The sequence below is a fragment of the Apis laboriosa genome, unplaced genomic scaffold (genome assembly GCF_014066325.1).
Source record: "Apis laboriosa isolate Shangri-la unplaced genomic scaffold, ASM1406632v1 scaffold16_cov148, whole genome shotgun sequence".
In the NCBI taxonomy this organism is placed as follows: Eukaryota; Metazoa; Arthropoda; class Insecta; order Hymenoptera; family Apidae; genus Apis; species Apis laboriosa.
In genome coordinates, this window is record NW_025222129.1 from 2,059,584 (window position 1) to 2,069,445 (window position 9,862).

The window sequence follows — 9,862 nt, forward strand, 5'->3', positions numbered from 1 at the left end:
GCAGCTGCGAAGGAAGCAAAGGGCCAATTAACGGAAACGCGAGAACAGTCACGTATATTTTGACATGAGGCTTCCTCATGATATTTCGAAATTACCTGGATCCTACGACCTCGAGAGAGAGAGGTTAGTATAGGTATGTCAGGGTGAGAGAATAGATTGTAGTATATACGAATACCCTCGATGATCGATGAGATACCGATGCGATACGATTTTGGATTTTTAGATACGCTTTTAGGAGATTTACCGTAGACAAACAGATTGCTATATTGTTACATGTGTATAGGAAAGGTAGGACTCTTTTGAGGTTTCTCTGAATAGGAAAAAAACGTGAAACAGCCACGTGATTTAATCGAATAACGAAATTATATCAATAATAAGAAAATTTTAACTGTTTCATCGAGACGAAAACGTGATTCGAATTAAACTATAACACGTGATAGTGATGAAAACGATTCAACTTAGCACGTGTTCTCATGAGTGAAAGCCATGGATTGATTCGTGACCAGCAAATTTATTTATATTAGTGTATCAGTGTAGTTTTTAATCAGACAAAGTTCGCAAGAAATTTTTTTGAAATTTTATTGAAATATTTCGATGTAAATATTCATATCACCGTCACTTAGATTCCAAATAGAATAATGTCAGCGTTATCTAAAATCATTTAAGAAACTAGTTCAATTCTATCGTCAAAAGAGAATCACGCAGCCGCTTTGCTTTTTTTCCTTGAACAAGCTTAACATGCGGGTAGACCATGCTAGAAGCTTTCCAAGTGCAATACGCTCACTTTTATCGTGATTCTTTAATATTAATAAACTAATGAATATCCAAAATAAAAAAAAAACAATCTGACTGAAAGTGTATTTTATCATTATCGAGAGTGTATTGTACATTGATTGATTATTACCCCGTTAATTATTTAAAGCAAAGGAAAAAAAAAATAAAAATAAAACGAGGAAATATTTTAACGCACAATTATACTCGATTTTCAGGTGAATATCATGAGCATTGATGAATATAAATCTTATGCAACGTTTTATTGATTTCTGACGTAATACGAGCAAAAGACTGGGTAGATGATACGGGAAAAACGTATGGGTTACTATACATAGGATTGAAAACCGCGAAGCATCTATTCACAGTTTGTGTTCACGCGATGCTCGCATGGTTACAAGTTCGATGTTTGAAAAATCCTACCCGGACCCGGTCATTTTCTAATTTCCTAGCGTGCAATCTTGAGTGGACGTTGGTCCATTGATTAGAGGTTCCGGCGAGGTTCTCTTATCTTCGCCTTTTTTCATCATGTACTCATTATCGAAATAGCGAGCGAAAAAATTAGACTGCATGCAAAAAAATGACTTCCATTGCTATTCCTTAAATTTGTTAAACATAATTAATCTGTCACCGTGATGCATTGAGGATTAGTGACTTACCGACTCTGGATAGCAAAAAAACATGAAATAAGAAATTCGTATTGGATTGCGAATAAGGTAAGCATACGTTTTTTTTTTAATTTCTTTTCATGCATTGAAGTTAAATCAAAGAGCGTTAATCGATAGTAAAGAATGTTATAATTATATTCTCGTTCTAAAAAGAAAAAACTAAATTTTGAATTTGAGATAAAAGAAAAAAAATATTAGAATGTGACGAATAATATTCCAATCAATGTCAAATTGTTTTTCCTTAGAATTTCGCAATTGATGGATGTCAAAGAGTTGTCAAATACGGTGCCGACATTCGACAATTTTCAGAAATTTTGTGGATTTATCGCGTCACGCTAGACAAAATAAAATTATGTAATTCCATCAGAGACGCTGTCTGCCTATTTTGACCTTTCCGAGTAATAGATATAGGCTTCAAGAATCCAAACATAATGACCACATAAGGAAGAAAACAGTCATCGTATAATTATCTTGTTGATATCTGTAGCATACATGAAAATCAAGGAATTAGTCATTGTTTTGTCAAATTCGCTTTTTTTTTTTAGTCTTATCTTTTTTTTAATGGCTATCGTCTGTGCAATAATCGACAATCCGTCGATTATTTATCATCAGGAATTTGTTAAAAAACATTATCGAAACAAAGAATAAGAATTATTCATATGATTATTTGTTTCTTGTTTTTTTTGAAATAATAGAAATGATAAGATGCGAAACGTAAAGTAAAATTGATTTGAAAATGGAATGAAAAAAGAATTTTGTTTAACTCTAAATAATTTAGAAGAATTTTGTATTCCGTCCGTTTTTGGAATAATAATTTATCATTATGTTAATTTATCATTATGTTGTGCTCATAGTTGTTATTATGATAATCTCATTGGCAAATATTATGATAATCGCAATTTTTTTTTAAACTACAGATCTGCGTTACGTAAAATTTTGATACATTAACATCGCTTGATGGTATGTTTTTTTAAATAAGTATTAATATAATTTTTTATATTAATTAAATACTTTTTCATTTTTTTCAGTGATATTTCGACAAAATATTTTGGCTGAATTGAATATTATTGTTGAATAAAAAATTTAAAGAAAAAATAATGAAAACAAATGGAAAATGATAATTTATGTGATTCGCATAAATTCAATGATTCGGTGCAATGAAAAATTAAATATCTACGATTGATTCGTAGAACAAATTATCGAATCGAAATAGATGTACGTTCGTATATCTATGTTCCGTATAATATAATTGATATAATTGATATGATTAATATGATATAATTTTCTAAATAAATAATTATAAAATGGTATATCAAAGTTTCGTGCATAAAACGTGATTTTTAAATAAATATTTTTCCATCTATAGTATAAATAAAGATATGAATCTATATTTGTCCCGTTAATTGTTTTACATCGAATTTTCAAGAATTTTTTCAAGACTTTTTTTTCTTTATCTTTCATATCGTTATTCGTCTTAAATTCACATTGAATTTGCATCGAATCTGTGCATTATTTTGTACACTATTCATGTGCGTCCATTCCATATATGCGTCATGAAGGACGCATGGGGAAGAGCAGAATGGATAAAATTACGCAAACGATTGGAAAATATTGTATGAAAGTTAGCAAAATTTTGTCAAAGAGTTATTGATTATTTAATTAAAAAAAAATTTAAAAGAGAGAGAAAGAGAGAGAATGAGAATTGCAATCATTCTATTAGTTTTAATTTTCGTTCGAAAAAACGATAACCTTTTTTTAAATAGAGTAATTCGTGAAGATTACATCAGATTTTTGGCACATGTTAGTAATATACATATTCTCCGAGTTCTTATCATGGATTTAATTAATTGCGTCGTCAGTGTCGCTATCTGGTCTGAACTTGTAGACTCTTATTGCACTGTACTCGTTACCTTACGACCATAAATGCTGCCAGACGTAGACTTTGTATAGGTGAGAATGCGGGTACACTGTTACGAAAATAAAGAAGAGTCATTGTCCCGTATTTTATACGCAATTGAGACAGATGTAAAAAAGTAATCGAAGCACGGAAGAGAAGATTAATAAGAAACACAAGATATTAAAATCAAAAACATTACTTTAAATTTATGTTTAAATATTTCTAAAAAGAATTGAAATTTCCGAAAATCCTCAAAAATGGAAGATTGTAATAAAACAATAATTTCTATAAACTGTAAAATTTTACAAAATTCTTAAAATTTAGAAACCTTTACCTAAGTTATTAAGTATTTTCAAAGGAATTCGAGACAAAGGAGGATCTATACATTTTCAAACATTTTTATCTGTACAATGGAATATTGTAAATTTTAAAGTAATTTCAAAGTAAATTTTACAATACAACTTTTATTATACCCAACTAATTTTCAAATACATAATAAAAATTTCAATAGTTCCATTTATTATCGGATTAACAAAGAATTTTCCAACATTGTACCACTGTACCAGTAAAAGGTCTTTTTTCTACCTCGACAAAGACTTGTCCTCACCATATAAATTCGAAGGTCTACAGACACAATGATCGATGGATGGAACTTCTTCGAAGAACGAAGCAGCTACACCTTATCGAATAATTATCGAATAATTTTTCTAAATAGAGATAAGTCTAACGTTTTTCCCCTCATGGATGGGAGAAACGACTAGGTGTCCAACCAACCATTTTTCCGTTTACTCAGAATAATTCTCCGGTTTGGAATTACCCGCTTCTCGCGATCATTCTCGCTGCACGCTTTCCCCCTTCGCGCTTCAAAGCCGCAGAAACCCGTCTATTCTCGTGTCCACCATTTTTCGTTCCCTATATGTGTCGACAGGTCGACGAACGGCACACGGATACGGCCCTGGCCGTACTCCGCAAACGACATTTTTCAAACGCTGCTCGGTTTGCGCTCGCGGTTGCGAGAATCCGCTCCGCATCGGTCGCGCGATGCCACCGGGGTACGGATAGCAAGAATAGTAAGAAATGGCAAAAGGTGTAGAGCGGTCAACGAGTTCCTCCTCGGGGGAAAAAAGTCGAGGGATTCTGGGAAACGAATCTGCATCGTATAAATTAATCGTGAGAGATATTGGATATTTCGAGAAATTAAAAATTACCGCGTGTGTATGCGTGTGTATGTGTGCGCGTGTGCGTGTATTCCTTTTCCCACTTTTGTTTATTCTTTTTTGAGAATCTGAGAAATGAAAATACACGCGGGAATCGGATATTTCAACGAGTAAAAATTCATCATCGTTCTCGTTTCGATCTTATTTTTCCTTCCTCCCGAGAATCGAAAGAGCGAGAGGCTGTGGTAATTTCAAGGGTGATAATCGATTTTCTCTGTGACTGAAAATGTGCAGGAATAAATTAATCGCGCGTGATAAGTGAGTGCGGCCTACCATGAAGACGATACCAACTCTTGGCGAGAAGGCGATCTGCGTAGCTGTGAGGATCGATTACATCATTGGAGGGACAAATTTCATGGTTCATTTGATAAGGAAAGATCGATTAATTTTTTATCAAGAAAATTAATGACTTATTTTTTTATTTTTTATTTTCAATTTTTTTTTTTTTTTTTTTTTTTTACTTATTTATTTTACTCATATATTTATTTGCTTCTTTGATCAAGGGTCAAGAAATCTTCGATTTTTGCTTCGTAAGAAATAGACGAGGATTTTAGAGCGGATTCCAAGTACCAGCATCGTACCAGAGTCTATGTATAGTGCACGATCTTAAACTCTAGAAATAAAGTACTCTTATCTAAATTTTTCTTAGTGCGATTAGATAAAGAAATAAATATCAGTTTCATGGCGCACAGTTATTAAAGAAAGGATAACTGTGCATTGTATTGTCCTATTTATTAAATTTTCATTGCATTTTGTGATCGAAAATTAATGAATGTTCGTGTTTTATAGTTTGATTAAAATTATCAAATTAATAAGATGCTTTGAAAACTTTACTTTTATTATTAAAAATATCGATTGCAATAGCAAGAACAAATTGCGTTGCGTCTAGACAAGAATACTTCTTTCATATCATGTGAGATATATTGATTTTTAAATAAATTAAACATTTTTAAATCTACTTATCCCAGTTTGTATATTTTTGAATCCTCTGTAAAAATATAATAAAAAACATTATGTATAAAAAAATAGCAGCTATAAGATGTAAGTATGCAAATGTCATTAGTATTCTTATATTTGCTATATTCTCTTAATGTCTCTACCATCTTTATGTTATACTATCTTACAATAAAAATCTTTAATATTAAAAAAACTATAAAAAACTTTCAATATTATAAAACAAACAATTGAAAACAAATAACTACGTAAATAATAAGTATCTCTATTAAAAACATTGAATATCGTAAAAAATAGAAGTAAGAAGAGTTAAAAAACAGGCAAAAGTAAGTACATAAATTTAGATCTATAATTAGAATTAAGTAAAATGATTAAAAAATGAATAGTTCCAGAAAACATGGCAATTTAAAGAGGTAAGTAAAAGGTAAGTATATAAAAGGTAAGTATAAAACAAGTAAGTAACTTAAATTTAAGAAAATTTCGAAAATTCCAGGAATGTGACGTCATTTCCAAGAATTTTCTAAAAACAAACAACAAAAAATGTAAATAAACATACCTTTGTTTGCAAACAAACGAAATTTCTAAAACCGGCCGTCAAAATTTTTATAAAATTTTGAAAATTTTTGTAAATAAACATTGAAAATGTAAATAAACAAAGGAAAAATGTAAATAAACATTGAAAATGTAAATAAACAAACCTTTGTTTGCAAACAAACGAAATTTTTAAGACCCGCCGTCAAAATTTTTATAAAATTTTGAAAATTTTTGTAAATAAACATTGCAAATGTAAATAAACAAAGGAAAAATGTAAATAAACATTGAAAATGTAAATAAACAAACCTTTGTTTGTAAACAAAGGCAAATTTTGAAGTCAGACACCGAATAATATAGAAATTTTTGAAAATTCCAAGAATGTGATGTCATTTCCAAGAATTTCGGGAATTCCAGGAATGTGACGTCATTTCCAAGAATTTTCTCAAAACAAACAACAAAAAATGTAAATAAACATACCTTTGTTTGCAAACAAACGAAATTTCTAAAACCGGCCGTCAAAATTTTTATAAAATTTTGAAAATTTTTGTAAATAAACATTGAAAATGTAAATAAACAAAGGAAAAATGTAAATAAACATTGAAAATGTAAATAAACAAACCTTTGTTTGCAAACAAACGAAATTTTTAAGACCCGCCGTCAAAATTTTTATAAAATTTTGAAAATTTTTGTAAATAAACATTGCAAATGTAAATAAACAAAGGAAAAATGTAAATAAACATTGAAAATGTAAATAAACAAACCTTTGTTTGTAAACAAAGGCAAATTTTGAAGTCAGACACCGAATAATATAGAAATTTTTGAAAATTCCAAGAATGTGATGTCATTTCCAAGAATTTCGGGAATTCCAGGAATGTGACGTCATTTCCAAGAATTTTCTCAAAACAAACAACAAAAAATGTAAATAAACATACCTTTGTTTGCAAACAAACGAAATTTCTAAAACCGGCCGTCAAAATTTTTATAAAATTTTGAAAATTTTTGTAAATAAACATTGAAAATGTAAATAAACAAAGGAAAAATGTAAATAAACATTGAAAATGTAAATAAACAAACCTTTGTTTGTAAACAAAGGCAAATTTTGAAGTCAGACTCCGAAAAATATAGAAATTTTTGAAAATTCCAAGAATGTGACGTCATTTCCAAGAATTTCGGGAATTCCAGGAATGTGACGTCATTTCCAAGAATTTTCTCAAAACAAACAACAAAAAATGTAAATAAACATACCTTTGTTTGCAAACAAACGAAATTTCTAAAACCGGCCGTCAAAATTTTTACAAAATTTTGAAAATTTTTGTAAATAAACATTGAAAATGTAAATAAACAAAGGAAAAATGTAAATAAATATTGAAAATGTAAATAAACAAACCTTTGTTTGTAAACAAAGACAAATTTTGAAACCGGACTACAAAAATATAAACGTTTTCGAAGAATTTGACGACATTTCCAAGAATTTTGGAAATTCCAGGAATTTGATGTTATTTTTAAGAATTGCCAAAATTTTTGTAAATCATATTCATTTCGTACCAAGAAATATAATCCGAAAAAAATTGCTCGTGAAAGTTTTCTTGAAATTTAATGTACTAATTTTTTATATACTTACCTTTTTATACTTACCTTTCAAAATATACTTTTTATAAGTCACAGAAAATTCATTTTTTTCGTCATTTTACTTAATATTAATTGTGAAATTTAATATACTTATCTGTTTTATACTTACATTTTACAAGCCTAGCTCTTTAAGCTGTCATATTTTCAAAAAATACTGAAAAAAAAAAAATATTTATATATAAGAGATATAGAAAAATTAATTTATATCTAAAATATAACATGTAGTTGAATGCATAACGTAGATAATAAAGTTAATCAAATATTAATATTATTTTTTGAATAATTTGTAGAATAAATATAGATGGAGAAAGCATGTACTTATAGGAAGAAGAAAGAGAGATTAAAAATCAGCATTATCTTCAGAGTGTTGCAGATAAAACAAAGAGAGAGCAAACAATATGAAAAGTATAGAAATAGATTGGGAATTGATCATTAGCGTCATTTCTTAAATGTCAAAAATATTTTTATGAAAGCAAGATAAGTTAGTGTAAGAACTGCATGTTTGCGCCATCTTTTTAATATATATATTGAATGTTTTAACATTCAAGAGATGATCAATTCGTACTCTGTTTTATCCTATGTTCAAAATAATGTTTTTGATGTCCGAAAGATAGCGTTGAGCATCAATTCTTATTCTATATCTATCTTTCTCTCTATATTTTCTATCCTTTCTATACCTGTTTCATTTGCGGCACTCTAGAGATGGCACTGATTCCCGTATTTTTTTCCTATCTCTATCCTTTTTTCACTATTTTTCTTTGTCTATAACTGGGCGATATTCAGAACGTGTTTTATTAATTTTTGTAACAGTTCCGCTGAATTTATTTATAGGATTCAATAAAGATTGAATTATCGTTTGAAGTAAAAATAATTACATGTTGTTCATTCATTCTAATTTAGATAATTTAATATTTAATCTGAATTAATTTTCATAAACTGGATTCAATTTTTATTAATATCCGATTCAATTATTATTATCAATCGTTCGAATCTATGAAAAACCTACGCGCTTAAATAACACGTTATTGCGAAATTAATATGATCAATAAATATTTCCACACAAGTACATCTTGCAATAATAAAATTTTACAAATGTAATACATTCAAAGGAATTATCTTATATAAAATTATGTTTGTTTCTTTTAATCTCGCGAAATACAATTTTTCAATCCTGATTGATATAGCCTATAACGTTCGATAATAATAAACATTGTATATTGATGATATAAGAAATATCGTAAAGCAAGTTTTAATTACAAGTGCTGAATCGATGTTATTCATTAGACATATTTAGTAAACTAAACGATAAACCAACCGATAAAATATTACACGAAAACAAGAAGAATAACCAATTTAACATCGTTACGCAAAACTTTCGATAATTATAACATCATTACGCAATTTTTTTGACGTATAATCGATAATTAAGAGTTTTGTCGCCTTCGAATATTTATGTGCAAAATGATCATGTTTGCTTTGACTGATATTCGCACGTATGATAGGAAAAGTCTATTATCAAATATAATAAAATGGTGAGTATCATATAAATAGTCTTTAAATAACAATTTAATCAAAGCAATATGTGTAATTAAAATTTTCAAGCGATTACAGGAGTGAAGGAGATAAAATAACGTTTAAACATTTTCACTCCACAATTAAACTAACTGCTAATTAATGAAAATTTTCTAAAAATTCTCCATGCTTTTTTTCTATCCATCGTTCAAGAGTATTCTATTTATAATTTAAATATATTATTTCTATTTACCTTTACTTATTTTTATTCTCAATTATCTTGACACGATTATTGCTTTCTCCACGATTTCTTTCTTTCTTTCTCGACAAATCGAAGGTCTAAATTATTAAATAAAACGTTGAAAGATAAATTATGAAATGATCTTACATTTCATTTATTGGTGATTTTCCACTATGAACTATTCTATCGTGAGCGTTTAAAAAAACAGTGATATTCCGTGATTGTTTTCTAATTAAAAATCTTGTTAACTTCTAATTAACAACCTCAATAAATCTGAGACTACTTCTACTATTTCGATAGGAAATAAGCATTATATATCGATGAAATAACAAAATACCATTAGTTGCTATAAATATTTTTAATCTTTACTTGTTCGAAAGCAAAATCACAGCTACATAAGATGTGTGGTTCCGATACTCATTCATAATATAATAATAAT

The 9,862-nt window shown here is 28.7% G+C and overlaps 1 long non-coding RNA gene across 1 annotated transcript; it reads left to right on the plus strand.

Annotated features, from left to right (window-relative positions):
* The first annotated feature begins 10 nt into the window (after positions 1-10).
* Positions 11-2,166, plus strand: LOC122711161. The gene is made up of 3 exons (XR_006346054.1): positions 11-123; positions 990-1,487; positions 1,685-2,166. It is a non-coding gene; the product is annotated as an uncharacterized LOC122711161 (long non-coding RNA).
* The last annotated feature ends 7,696 nt before the right edge of the window (positions 2,167-9,862 follow it).